This window comes from Magnolia sinica, chromosome 6 (assembly GCF_029962835.1).
Source record: "Magnolia sinica isolate HGM2019 chromosome 6, MsV1, whole genome shotgun sequence".
Taxonomy (NCBI): Eukaryota; Viridiplantae; Streptophyta; class Magnoliopsida; order Magnoliales; family Magnoliaceae; genus Magnolia; species Magnolia sinica.
Genome location: NC_080578.1, coordinates 19404864 through 19420515, shown reverse-complemented (window position 1 = coordinate 19420515; position 15652 = coordinate 19404864).

The following is a 15652-nucleotide window of genomic DNA, read 5'->3' as shown; positions in this document are numbered from 1 at the left end:
CTCCTAGCTTTCCTTTTGGTACCATGTACATACAGACAGATAGATCACCTTTCAAACCCAGGACGGACGGCAGAACAGAAAACGACGTGGGCCACACCGAATCTAATTAAAAGCTAGCCATTTCCAATTGGTTTTTCGAGTATAGTTCAATGATCGGTGTGGATTTCTCAACCGACGTCAATCATGGGTCCACCGACTACCACAGCGCGAATTCGCGGGCTCTGCTTCACAACAGAGGCTGCGGGTGATCGCTGTGGGCCCCACTCATCGTCCATATAGTCAATTAGAACCGTCCATTCGAATTATAGGAGGATTTAGACCAAGATCTAGTTGATCTTGGTTTGAAACATGGCGGACAGAAGGTGAAAAACGGATGGACGACAGAACTATGTTACATGATAAGCCAAGTGGGCCGCATCAAAAGAAGTCCAAAACCCTCCATCTCTGACTGGTTTTGTGAGGAGAAACTGATGGACGGAGTGGATTTCTTCTTCGGCGTCAAGAATGGGACTCACTAAGAATCAGTGTATATGCTGTGCGTTTCTCGCTGCGAGAAACAGGATACTCCATCTTCGACTCTGTCACAGCCATCGTTTCTCCACCGACTCCCTGTTGTTATAAAAAGAGATGAAAGAGAGCCGGAGCATTGAATTTCTATCCAAGTTGGGACGTCCGAAGAGATAAAGTTTGAGAAGATTTTTCTTAGTTTTATTTATTTTTCTTTATGCTTAATTTTGAAGATAGCCTAATCATGGTCGGCTAAACCTCTTAGCTATGGCTAAGAGGTGAAGCTTGTGGCGTGATGGGAGAACTATTTGCTTGTGCCTTTTGTTTAGACTGAACTGATGTTGATTTTAGTTAATTAAGGGAATGTTTTTAGTTTTTAATGGTCTGTTGTGACTAAAATTATAATGGGTCTACGATAGCTTTGAGCATGTTCATTTCCTTTTTATGTTTATGACGTCAGGAAGCCCTGTTATTCACCATCGTCTCCTAGGCATGGTCGGATGACGGTACCCTTCTTAACCTTCATACATTATTGATTGATTGGTAATTAGTTTAATTCTGTTATTTGCTTTGTCTCCTGGGCATGGTTTGGTGATGGAATCCATTCTAATTCATATACCTTTTATCTCTTGAAAACTATATCAAAGGAAGTTCAGTCTTGATTTCCATGGTTACATTCTTCAACTGGATGAAGATAAGACTCTAAGTTCAGTTGAGTTTTTGATGCAGGCATAAGATCTCCCTGATCTCTACAAGTGAATCCTCTGAATCCCTAGTTTCCTACCTTTGAATTCTAAATTTTAGATAACTATTTCGACATTATTCTTTAAATTCAATCGATATAGATTTCATCTTAGTCTAGTTCTACTTCTACTTAGTCTTAGATTACGTACAAGTTTCAGTCCCTTGGGAATCGACCTCGGTCTCACCGAGTTTATTACTACATCACAACCCTATACTTGGGGAGTGAACAGGCTATCACATTCGGCAATCAATTCATCCAAAGTTCAATGTATTAGAGGTTTCTCCAAACCACACCAATCGAGGAAAGCATCCAATAATCCACATTACCGTGAGAATGTCTAGAGTGACTGGGTTGGGTACTTTGGAGGAGAGGGAGATGACGCAGGGGGCAGATGCATCTTTCCATGTCTTATCGATGACGATTGTTCCGATGGGGTTAGTTAAACCATGCAGTTTCATGTTCAAAAGATCTGAAGGCTAATGGTGCGTTTGGATGCAAAATCGAAATGAATCATGATTCATTCCGAAGTGGCATGACACTATTTTAACCCATAGTGAACAAAATCACAATTCGATTCGATTCTATATCCAAATGCAGTCTATTAAAAAAAAAAAAAAAAAACTACTTCTAGACGTCCTCATGGAACAGAGATGATTTAGGTATTCCTTACTCAGTAGCTTGAATGTAGTTCAATACTTTTACACCATCTTCTACACTGAGAAGAGTACTCGGTAATGGATAAGAGAAGGCGAAATCAAAGTATGCACTATCAGCCATGATGTTACCCAATCCGTCAGCCTCCATGACCCTGGAATATTCCCAAATGTCGTCGCAGAGGACAATCTTCCCTCGCACTTTGCTTGAATTGAGAGATCCAGTTTCATGTTGGTGTTGTTGTCAAAGAGGACAATCTTCCGTCACCGATAGAAAACTCAAATTGGTGTTTTATACAGGTTCATGTTGTATACATGCATGGGAAATCTTCCTAAGGTGTGTCTGTTGTGTTGCATCACACCATGTTCAATATGTTCTTGGAAGGTTACTCATGATACTACGAATGCCGCTACTATTTCTATTACCACTAAAATAACAACAACGGCGATGATGATAAGATGAGAAAGAAGATCATATACATACAATGTATAGTGATCATCACAACTCATGTAACCAAGTACCTCCCACAATCTAGTGACAGCTGGTGGGAATCTCAGAACAAGTTGTGAATTGGGATTATCCCAACATGCGCTTTGAAAATCCCCATTTCAATATACACGTCAGAAATCCTGCTTACCATTATTGGATGGTAAGAGATGTGGTATACAGTGTGTGCATTGAAATTGAGCCCCAGTTAACAAATATATATTGTGAGGAGAGACGACCGATGATGGCAAATGGTCTTGTTTCTCAGCACATACCCAAACTAATGGGAGCTTCTCTTTTTCTTTTCTCTGAGATGTCTGAAATTGTATGTATGCAGTAGCTCCAAGGCCAAAGAGTCATTAGTCTATAGTTATGGAAAGAGTTTCAATGGATTTGCTAAATTATCTAAGGAAGAAGTAGCCATGTTTTCAAATGAGATGATTATTACAGAGATGGAAGGAGTTGTTTCGGTTCTCCCTAACACCATGTTGCAGCTTCACACTACAAGATCCTGGGATTTCATAGGCTTATCAGAGAATCGTAAGGAGACATTATCGTTAGTGTTAGATACAAGTATATGCATTACTTGAACCAGTACGCTTTAATCCTTCGAGAAACTGATTTAAATCTTATGATTAAAAATTAAGATTAGCTTATTTTTTAGGGTGTGTTTGGTTGCACCAACTTAGACTGAACGATCATGAAAGTACATACATGCTCGGATGACGTGGTAAAGACTATCTTGCTTTTGTTTTGGTTGTTTGGATGGGGAATTTGGGCCACCTCCAGATTCAACATTTCCTAGAGATCATCCAACAAGGGCATGAATTTCTTTTTGCTATGACTCTTGTGTATGTCTGTCCCGTCTCTCATTTCTTTCATTTTCTTGCAAGGATAAATTAAGCCTACCTCCGGTGTCCTTTTGGATCTTTAACACATGTACTTAGACACGGTGCCCAAATCACCACATCAAAATCACGGGGTCTTCTGACTCACTTGTTGATCGTTTTCAAGAGAAAACATGTGATTAGTGACCTACCAAATGTCCACACCACAATATTGGAGTGTACTATTTCAAGGAACTTGTGGTTAATTGGTTATGCAAGACTAGTCTTGTTTTTAATTCTATTGGATTATTATATCTTATATATAAAAGAGTATTTAGTAACTTTACACCACGGGGTCTATTCTAAAAAATGTGTAAAGTATTTTAAAAATTTTCATCTACTTGGGATGTAATCCCAATTGGGAGGGTTTCAATTGACTAAGCCAACCTAAGATGAGTTACGGCACTACAAATAGGCGCAAATTAAGGTAATTTTGGGAATATTATGGTAAATTAGGGCAAATTAAGGAAAAAGGGAATATTAGGGTAAATTAAGGTAAATTATGAAATATTAGGGTAAATTAGGGAAAATTGAGGTGAATAAGGGTAAAGAAAGGTAGATTATGAAATCTTATCACAAATGGGGATAAATTAGTATGGTGTCAATCAACTTGGGTTAGGCTCCCACTTGAAAACAAATAGACAATATTGTACATTCAAATGAAAAAACATACACTGATCCATGAACCTTATATACCAATGGATTTAGATTGTAACCATCCAACGAAAGCGAGTATGGTGCTGGTATGATCATAAACTAACATATGCACACATTCAAGTATCTTAAGCGTGTTTTTGGTGTCCATAGGAGTGGCCTGAGTCCGAGAGCTTCAGTGTCGTCGGGTTTGGCATTCCTCCAGCCAAAATGTGAAGGGATTTGCCAGATATTGCAGATAACTTCACCTGCAACAAGTAGTTCTATTCTCTCTCTAGGCCCAACGTTATGTGGACCATGCCTTAATACCTCCCCCTTTTAGATGATCCTGTCCATTCAAAGAAAATGAACAAGCAAAGCAATGGTCTACATTTAAAGAGGGCCATACTAGATGGTTAGGATCCAACAATGGGGAAAATTTTATGGCGCTCCCACTCACCATATGGGGCCACAGCGGTGATTTGGATCTCCAAAGATGAGCCCTACAAATAAGATTCATTTGCCAAGCTCATCGAAGCCCGTGTTGGAATTGCAAACCAAAGCCCAACAATTGCTGTGACTGTTCATCTTCCACAGCACAACAACACTTCCCATGGAGCTGTTTTGGAAGATGAAATGTTTTGTGAATTTTCTAGGAACATTAAGTGTTAGAAGCTCCTAGTAGGGGTAGTTTTGTCTTTTCACCTTACATTCAAAAGCCTATAAGCACCTTGTATCCGGTTGTAGTAAGCAAGTGAAGAAGCAACGGTGAATAGCAAGCAAGAAAAACAACTAAGTGTGAGAAGTTTGTAGCAGCAAAACAGTTTAAGAAAATAAAATTTCTATTTTTCTTCTTTCTTCCCTCTGCATCAAATTTTTGAATTGTGCTAAGGCTTTGTAAAGCTCAGAAAATTCTGTTATCTTGAAGCAAAGAAACGATTGGCTTATAAAGCCAACAAACTGATATCAGAGCCAAGTTCTTTTTCTAGAAGAAGTTTCCAGCAATTTTTTTCCCAGCCAAAAACAGATTTTTTTCAGAAAAATCTGTTCAAGAAAAAAAAAAAAAAATCAGATTTCAGCAGCTTTTCAGCCTAGAAAAAAAAAAAAAAGATTTCAAGAAAAAATCTGTTCAAGAAAAATAAGATTTCAACAGTTTTCCAGTAAAATAAAATAAAAAAATAAAAATCAAATTTCAGAAGTTTTTCCAACTTAAAAAAATTTGTTTTTTTTTTTAAAAAAAAAAATAAAAAATAAAAATCAGATCTTCTATTCCATCCCTCTCTCCCTTCATTTAAAAAATCAGCCATTTCTTCTTTAAAAAATAGAAAAAGATGGCTAGTACAATCCAGCCACAGGTTCCTAAGTTGTCAAAGGACAACTATAAAAAGTGGTGCATCCAAATGAAGGCGTTGTTCGGGTCGCAAGAACTATGAGAGATCATCACCGATGGGTATGTAGAACCCACTATGGAGGAAGAAGCCACCTTCACCAATGAAGAAAAAATCACTCTTAAAAATCAAAGGAAGAGAGACAACAAGGCTTTTATTTATTATTATTATTATTATTATTATTATTATTATTATTATTATTATTATTTTTATAATGAGTGTGATATATTTCATTCTGGACAAAAAAAATACAATTTTCGGGTCTGCTTAGGAAAGAAGGACCTAAGGAAGACCTATCGTAAGAAAAACTGGGACATCCGGGCCAAAATAAAAAAACACCGAAAAAAAACTCCAAAGGAGAAGGCAAGCCTTAAATCTTCCTGTCCCTGATCGCTCCTAGACCAACCTTGTCCAGGAAAAGGAGGCCCCTTGCTTGCTGGGGCATTTTTTTTTTTTTTTAAATTTTAATTTTAATTTTTAAAACCAAACGATCCATTTATTCAAGAAAGATAGCTATACATGGACCGAACTGACATTCGGGCACCCATCCAACAAAAAGACATGGATGGGCGCCAATCCTATGGAGGCCCTCTACATAAGAGGCCCTTTACACGATTTTTTAATTAACCCCAAACCAGTTTTATCTAACACGACCAGGCCTCTAATCAGGTGAGGAAGGTCTGCCGAATTCCTGAAGAACAGTGATTCCTGGGAGGAGCTGCCCAGGCAGGCCAGCGCGTCAGCAGGGCCATTTTCCTCCCTCGGGATATGCTGAAACCTGAACGCCCCCTGGCTCCTGAGGGCATTAATCCTTCTAAGCCAATATTTCCAACCCCAACTCGGGGTTGAGTCCCCATTGAGGAGACTAATCACAAACCTGGAGTCAGATTCAACCTCCACTCTATATAGGCCCTGGGCCAGGCAAAAGAACAGGCCTTGCCAGATCACCCTTAGCTCTGCTTTGTTGCTCGAGCCCACACCAAAACTAGCTGTGAACGCAAAACACAAATTGCCATCTGTGTCCTTGCATAACCCACCCTCGCCAGATGGCCCTGGGCCAGGCAAAAGAACAGGCCTTGCCAGATCACCCTTAGCTCTGCTTTGTTGCTCGAGCCCACACCAAAACTAGCTGTGAACGCAAAACACAAATTGCCATCTGTGTCCCTGCATAACCCACCCTCGCCAGATGGCCCTGGGTTGCCGCGCGCAGACCCGTCAACATTTAGTTTGGACCACCCCACTAACAGCCTGATCCATCTGACCACCTGGAATGTGGGGAGTTTAGGGGAGTTCCTCCCATCCGAAAGAGTCATTTTCACCCAGAAATCTACCCTGCTGATAGTAGCTGCACTCGAGCGAAACCTGCCCTCCATCCTCATGAAATTCCTGGACCTCCAAATCTCCCATAGGATAAGGCTGGGAACCACCATGTTAATGGAGTGGTTGCCAGATTCAGCAGCTACCGTCCACCACTGTTTCATCCTCATTTCCACCGAATTTGACGGAAGGGAGGGGATACCAGCCAGAACATCGAAATGCCGCCAGACATTAGAGGCCAGCACGCCATGGAGGAAGAGATGCGCCAGGGATTCGCCCTGGGGTCTGAGGGAACTTTCTTCCCCATAACAGATGCAGGAGGAAGCCAAAGAAACTCCCCTTGATCTAACCTTATCATCCACTGCCACCGCCCCTTGCAGAAGCCGCTAGATGAAAACGGAGATCTTAGGCGGGAGCTTCCCTTGCTAAACTCCTTTAGCCCAGCTCCTGCGTTGGGAAGGGGACTTGCATAAATTTCAAGTTGACTTCACCGAGAAGTTACCTGAGGGGTCTAATGGCCAGAAGCAGGAGTCCTCGTTACCTAACGTCGAGAAACCGCCCTAGAAAATGGAGTCTAGGGCAGACTGCGGCAGCAAATGGAGAGTGGAGGAAGGAGGAAGAGGGCCATCATTGCCAAGAAAGACATTAACTTTTAGATTCTGGATTGTGTCTGGGATCAGATCCTTCAGGAGCAGATGCAGCGGGCCCAAACCAGACCAGTTATCGGCCCACAGACTTCTGTCCCCTATGCCAATGATCCATTGGACCAATCCTTCTAGCAAAGGGAACAAGGCTCTAACTAAGTTCCAAATGGGGGAGCCGCCCACCCTTGCCACAGGGCCGCCTATAGCAGAGAAATCGGACAGGTGCTTAGCCTTCATCAAAGAAGCCCACTGACTAGCCGGCTCCAGAAATTTGGCTGACCAGGCCAATTTCAATCAGAAAGTCTTCATTATGCTCCTGAGAGGTCTGATTCCAAGCACACCTTCACTGATAGGCCTATAGACCTTCTTCCAACTGATCCAGTGAAGCTTAGCCTTACCGTCAGCCCATCCCCAAAGGAAATTGGAGAATTTCTTTTCCAAATCGCCTAGGACACCTAGCGAGACCTTCGACGCAGCAAGGATGTGGATCGGGATGCTCCCCAAGACATGCTTGATTAATGTTATTCTCCCCGCTTGCGATAAAAATCTGGCGGCCCATCCATTGATCTTGGATTGGATCTTGTCCAGTAGGAATTGGAAGTCAGATCTCTTAGATCAACTTGAAATAATCGAAACACCTAGATATTTGAAGCCCGCTCTAGCCTTGGGGAAGCTAATGAGATGCTCTATGTTCTTGGCCCTATTATCTGGGATTCTAGCCGAGCAATGGAACGTGCTCTTGCGCTGGTTAATTTTCAGCTCAGACGCTGCTTGGAATAAGGAGAGGAAGTGTTAAGTGGCTTGGATCGAAGAGCGACTTACATTGAGGACAAGAAGCGTATCGTCTGCAAAGAGTAAATGCGAGATGGTCGGGCAGCCCTGTTTGAGCTGAAAAGGCTTGCCTGGCCCCCTCTCCATGGGGCACTTGAAGCCGCGATTGAAGGTTTCCATAGCTAAGATGAAAAGGCCGGGCGAGAGGGGGTAGCCCTCGCGGAGGCCCCTAGAAGACTTGAAGTAACCAGCAACCTCTCCATTCATTAGGACTGAAAACCAGCTATTTGACCAACAATGTTCCACTAAACTGATCCACTGCTCGCTAAACCCGAATCGGCTCAAAACCAGCTTCAGAAATTTCCAGTCAAGCCTGTCATACGCCTTCTCCAAATCAATCTTAAGCATGAGATTACCCCCCCTGACTTTTCTGCTAATGTCCCTCATCATCTCCTGGGCCGTTATAATGCTCTCCACAATTGATCTCCCTCGCGTGTCTGTCACGCCCCAAACTCGAAAACCGGGTACACAAAATTTTCGATCGCCGAATCCGATGCTGACAGCCTCTGTAGTACCCCATTCTTGGCTCCTAGCGTATATACGCCAGACTCCAATCCTAGGATCCTATAAGGAGAATTTTCCAACGTATATTTATTTCGTAATAAGCATAACCACAAGATTACCCGAATCACAAAGGCAACATTATCATCACATATCCACTAATATAATCATTGAGTACAATATAAAAAGGAAAATACATAAATAAAAAATCAAGCTCCAGAAGACCGCTGCACACTCCAAGCTTAACATTGCTGCAACCTGACATCACCTGCATGCATCTATCGTACATAAGCTTATAGAAAGCTTAGAGGGTGGTGTAAGTATGTGCACAAGGTAAGTGCCAAGTATTCAATATAATGCCATTATCATATAATACCGGAATTACTGGTAATCCATAAATCATATAATATTGGAATAAGTAGAAATACTGATAAGATCATGAATTATTAGAGTAAGCAGAAATACTGACAAGATCATAAATCATACGACAACAGAGTAATTGAAAATATGGACAAGTCCATGAGTCAATCAATATCAGAATACGCAATATAGAACAGCTATGCAAATGAGGTGTCATAAAGAGTCAACTATCAGATGTCAAGAATGCGATGCAATATGCAATTCCTGATGAGTTCATGAATAGCGTCAGTAGTATCTAGACCATATAAATGTAGAAACATAGTAACCCAAAATGTCATATGCCGCGGATGTAATGCAATATGCGGTGCGAATGGAATGACCATGCTGGAGTGTGAAGTCGGGATGATAGTACGTAGTATCGCAGGCTATGGAATCCATCACAAGGGACTTCTATCCAAACCAGTCCCATACCTAAATTTGGATAGTCAGACTCGATGTGGTAAACTCCTGATCTCAGGTTAGTCGTGCGCCCCAACCAAAATCCTGGCCATTGCAAAAATACACATAACAAATGGTTGCGCACCATCAGCCCAAGTGGATAGTGAATGAATAAATGAATGAGTATGCAACTCCTGCTCAATAAGTCCACATATCAGTACTGTTCATCTCTGGGATCATCACCGGGGTTTAGTACACTCCAAATGGCACTGCCCCTCTCCCAGCAGCACAGTCCAAGTGAGTGTAAGAAACCTCACTATCCGCCTGGCCAATAGTCTGCCAATACCTATCCGGCACGTCGATAGCTATTCTCCCTACGCTTGGGCGGGTAAGGCCACACCCCCTCCCAACCAATCACGACACAGTGGGAGATGCGGCCTCCTGGTATTCGGCACTCGGGCGCTCATGTATCCACTCGGTCTCGATGTTGGGGCATCCTCTGGTACTAAGAGGGTTTAGAAATTTTCACCCAGGGCCATCTATGGTAGCCTGATGCTAGAACAAATTTTCGGTGTCCCGTCTGGCCATCCACGATATGCCTGTGGAGGTTATGGCCCTGATGTTGCTAGGGCGTACAGTAATCATAATGCAAGATGCATGAGTCATACAATCTAGTCATGCATCAATCCTACGTATACCGTGTGCTCATGTGAGATAACCTTTGCCTATCAGGGAGTCTCATAACAACATGCTCAATGATATATGCAATGCTCAACCTCATCTCATAACAAACATGCAGATGATGCGTATGGGTATGTATCATGATGTTATGCTATCACATACTCATAATCGGTATTAATAACCGGCATCGACAATCGATCTCAACAATGTGGACATTTAACCAGCATTGCCCTCAAGGAATGACCCACATAAAGCCTAATATATGGTAGACTCATGGCCTCATACAAGGACTTAATATACAACACTATGGGCCTTACTCAAGGGCCACATATATATAACAGGTGGGCCCTGCTCACGGGCTTCAAATACATGACATGTGGGCCTTACGCATGGGTCACGAATACATCAAATGCATCATACATTATGGGCCTAATACATATCACAATGGCCTTGTCCATAGGCTACGAATACACCACAATGGGCCTTGCCCATGGGCCATGAATACATCACAGTAGGCCTCAACTACGGTTCACATATACATCATATAGGTCTCGACAATCGGAATCGACACTCGGAATCAGCCTTAACAAATGGAGTCGGCCTATACAATCAACCTCGACAATCGGAATTGGCTTCGATACTTGGCCTTGATAATCGGGATTGATCGATAATCAGAATCGGTAAATCGGTCACGATAATCAGCCTTGATCGCTAATCAGAATCAGCAAATCGGTCACGACAATCGGATCAGTCGATAATTAGAATCAGTAAATCGGTCACGACAATCGGGATCGATCGATAATTAGAGTTAGAAAACTGGTCTCGACAATCAGATTGATCAATAATCAGAATCGGTAAATCGGTCACGACAATCGGATCGATCGATAATCAGAACTGGCAAATCGGTCACGAGAATCGGGATCGATCGATAATCAGAGTCGGCAAATCGGTCACGACAATTGGATCGATCGATAATCAGAATCGACAAATCGGTCACGACAATTGGATCGATCGATAATCAGAATCGGTAAATCGGTCACGACAATCAGATCGATCGATAATCAGAATCGGCAAATCGGTCACGATAATCGAATCGATCGATAATCAGAATCGGCAAACGATCACAACAATCGGGATCGATCGATAATCAAAGTCGGCAAATCGGTCATGACAATCGGATCAATCGATAATCATAATCGGCAAATCGGTCACGACAATTGGATCAATCGATAATCAGAATCGACAAATCGGTCATGACAATTGAGATTGATCGATAATCAGAGTCAGCAAATCGGTCACGTTAATCGGATCGATCGATAATCAGAATCGGCAAATCGGTCACGACAATTGGATCGATCTCGATAATCAGAACCGGCAAATCGACATTAATGAGATGGCCTAACAAGACCTAAGGGAAAGTCCTAATATGGATATTTAACCAACATTACTCCCAAGGAGTGGCCCACATAAACATCATTACATACAGTATGGCAAAAATCACATATCTCAGCGGGCCTTCAATATATAACAAGTGGGCCTCATTAAATGGGCTACAAAAACATCACAATGGCCATGCCATATGGGTCAGAAATACATCTCATTAGACCTTACCAAATGGGCCAGAAATACGTCACAATGGGCCACGTCATATGGGCCGAAAATACATCTCAATGGGCCTCATCATATGGGCCATAAACACACTACTATGGCCTTGCCCATGGGCCTCGAATACATCACAATGGGCCACAACCCATGGGCTTCGATTACACAATAGGTAGGCCTTACACATGGGCCAAAGATACATCACAGGTGGGCCCTGTACATGGGCCTCATACACATCAAATGAGCTGCATCAATGGGCCACATTAATGGGCCTCAAGTGGGCTTGGATCACACCAAAACTCATTTCAATGGTTGTAGGTGTAACATGTGTATCACTGTACACTATCATTTCATGGGGCACATGGCCCACTAATGATGATCAGCACTGTCCAAACATTGTTCAGCACCGTCCAACACAATCTGGACGGTGTGGATGTACAATACATTCATCAAAGGTGGGCCACAAATAGCACCATCCAGGAATGGACGGTGCAAATATACAACTCCTCTTCAAGGTGGACCCCAACAAAACAGATGGATGATGTGGCTGTACAATACATGCATCCAAGGTGGTTGGACGGTTTGGATTAACACCTACGGCATGATTGGGCCCACACAGCTGTTGTCCAAGCAGATGGGCGGTTTGGATTGACACATACAATCATACGGAACCCACGGAACTTGCTGACGATGCAGCAACTGCTGCTGCTGATGTGGCTTGCTGGCCCACTGTCCAGATGATGGACGGTGCAGCAATAGAATTAAAAAAAATCAAGGTGGACCACACCTTATTTGACGGACGATGTGAGTTTACACATCAATTAAGATGGAGGCCACACGTGGACGGTGTGGATCACGACCAGGTCCAACCATCCAATCCATTCGTCAGGTGGGTCTCACACACGTGGGTAGGCCATCCCACCTATATATATATATATATATATATATATACATGGGCAGCCCAGATTCCACCGTCCAGATGAGTCTGGACGGTACAGATTTTATTTTATATTATATTTTATATATAATGAAGGTGGGTTCCACGTCAGAGGCGGCCCACCTACCATGTATACGACACCCAAACCATTCGTCAGGTGGGTCCATACGGATGGGCGGTGTGGATGCAACCCACGGAACTTGCTGATGTCATACGACAGTGGGTCCCACCTAGCAAAACAGATAGATGGTCTAGATACAAGATAAATACATCATGGTGTGTACCACCGTCCAACAGCTGGACGGTGGATACAACATATACATCAATGCAGGCTCCACCGTCTAGGGACGGTGGATGGCTTGGATGATATGCAAATGTCAGGTGGGTCCACACGTGTGGCCCACCTGCTCCAAACAAGCTGATATTTGTGCCTTTCCTTCATCCAAGCGGTCAGCAGGGGACGACCCTGCTGCTGGTACTACGATGCAGGCCACACCCTGCTGTTGATCTGAACCGTTGAAACGGGCAATACATCACAGTGGGGATAAAGCCCATACATCACAGTGGGGTCCACGAGGGTGGCCTACACAGTTTTGGGTCAGCTGATATTTATGCTTTCCCTTCAAACAGGGCTACTGGCAGGCTGGACAGTCCGCATTGCTAGGTCTGTCCAGACCGTGGGGCCAAGCCTGAAATGTTCTCTCCACATGGATGGCATGGATCTACTCACTTCCTCAAGGTGGGCCACACATAGAGAGAGAGAGACGAACGTGAGAGAGGAGGGGCCCTGCCACTATGGGCCCTCCCTATACATTGCATACATCAAGATGGGTCCCACCAACGTAAGCCCTTAAATCACAAAAAGACAAATACAAGATCACCCACCATAGGATCTTCTTCTTCATTTTTCCACCAACGCATTGTAGAGCTTTATGGGAACAAGATTCAACGGTTGAGATCGATTTTAGAGGTTGGGATTGGGTGATAGGAAAGTGGGCCACACATGGCTTCTCCATGGAAGCCATGGACGATTCTTCTCTTGGGGTTGCTTGGGAGAATGAGAGAGAGAATGAGAGAGAGAGAGAGATGATGGGAGAGGAGTGATGGGAGAGAGGGATGGTGAGTGATGGGTAGGTGTACTTGGTTGTAAGAGAGTGTTGACTTTAGGGGAGGGGTGGTTGTACTTGGGGATGGGGTGTGAGGTGATGGGAGTACTTTGATTGATTGATGGATTGATGTGACATTTCGTAGAGATTCTCGCGAAATTGCAACGTACGGTATTTTTTTCTCGAACTGGACGCGGGCCCACGTCTCCTGGCCCGGGTATCACCTCGGCGCGCGAGACGTGACGTTGGAACTGCAGCGACGGTGCGGTCGCTAGGGTGCAAGTCTCGGGTCGAGCCGACTCTTAAATACGGGATACGACTCAAGATCGCGTGCAAATGCTGATAACAGATCGCGGGTCACTGGAATTCGACCAGAAGGACCGCGAAGGCCTACGGAACGGTATAGTATAGGATACGGGTCTTACAGCTCTCCCCTCCTAATAAAAATTTTGTTCTCGAAATTTAATTACAATACAACCAATACAGAGCTCACCAAGGGAGGGAAATCCTATTAGAACACTCCATACCATCATAATCAAACACCCAAGGGATGGGGATAACGCCCACAAACCTCAGCCCCCTGCTTACAAAATGCCTCATCAACACTATGATGACCCTACTGAACCTCGGATCCTGGGTCGAAAATGATCGAAACTGGAATACTATGCAGCCTCACAATCTCAACAGAAGGGAGCTATATCAGAAAATCTTTAAGTTATTCGAACTCGGGGGTCTAATCATTCTAAGTTCTCAAGAATCATACGGTGTAAGGTATCTATTAGCAGATATGTGATGTTATCTTCAGGTATTCCCAAGTTATGCTCAAATACCAACTTCTGTCACACTCCAAACTCGAAAACCGGGCTCACAAAATTTTCGATCGCCGAATCCGGTACTGACAGCCTCCATAGTACCCCATTCTCAGCTCTAGCGTATATACGCCAAATTTCGATCTTAGGATCCTACAAGGAGGATTTTCCAATGTACATTTATTTCGTAATAAGCATAACCACAAGATTACCCGAATCACAAAGGCAACATCATCATCACATATCCACTAATATAATCATTAAGTACAATACAAAAAGGGAAATACATAAATCGAAAATCAAGCTCCAGAAGACCGCTACACGCTCCAAGCTCAACACTGCTGCAACCTAACATCACCTACACACATCTATCGTGCATAAGCTTATAGAAAGCTTAGAGGGTGGTGTAAGTGTGTGCACAAGGTAAGTGCTAAGTATTCAATACAATGCCATCATCATACAATACCGGAATTACTGGTAATCCATAAATCGTACAATATCGGAATAAGTAGAAATACTAATAAGATCATGAATTATCAGAGTAAGCAGAAATACTAACAAGATCATAAATCATACGACAACAGAGTAAGCGGAAATATGGACAAGTCCATGAGTTAATCAATATCAGAATACGCAATATAGAACAGCTATGCAAATGAGGTGTCATAAAGAGTCAACTATTAGATTTCAAGAATGCGATGCAATATGCAATTCCTGATAAGTTCACGAATAGCGTCAGCAGTATCTAGACCATCTAAATGTAGAAACATAGTAACCCAAAATGTCATATGCCACGGATGTAATGCAATATGCAGTGCGAATGGAATGACCATGCTGGAGTGTGAAGTCGGGATGATAGTATGTAGTATCGCAGGCTATGGAATTCATCATAAGGGACTTCTATCCAAACTAGTCCTATACCTAAATTTGGATAGTCAGACTCGATGTGGTAAACTCCTGATCTCAGGTTAGTCGCACGCTCCAACCGAAATACTGGTCATTGAGAAGGTACACATAACAAATAGTTGCGCACCACTAGCTCGAGTGGATAGTGAATGAATAAATGAATGAGTATACAACTCCTGCTTAATAAATCCACATATCAGTACTGTTCATCTCTGGGATC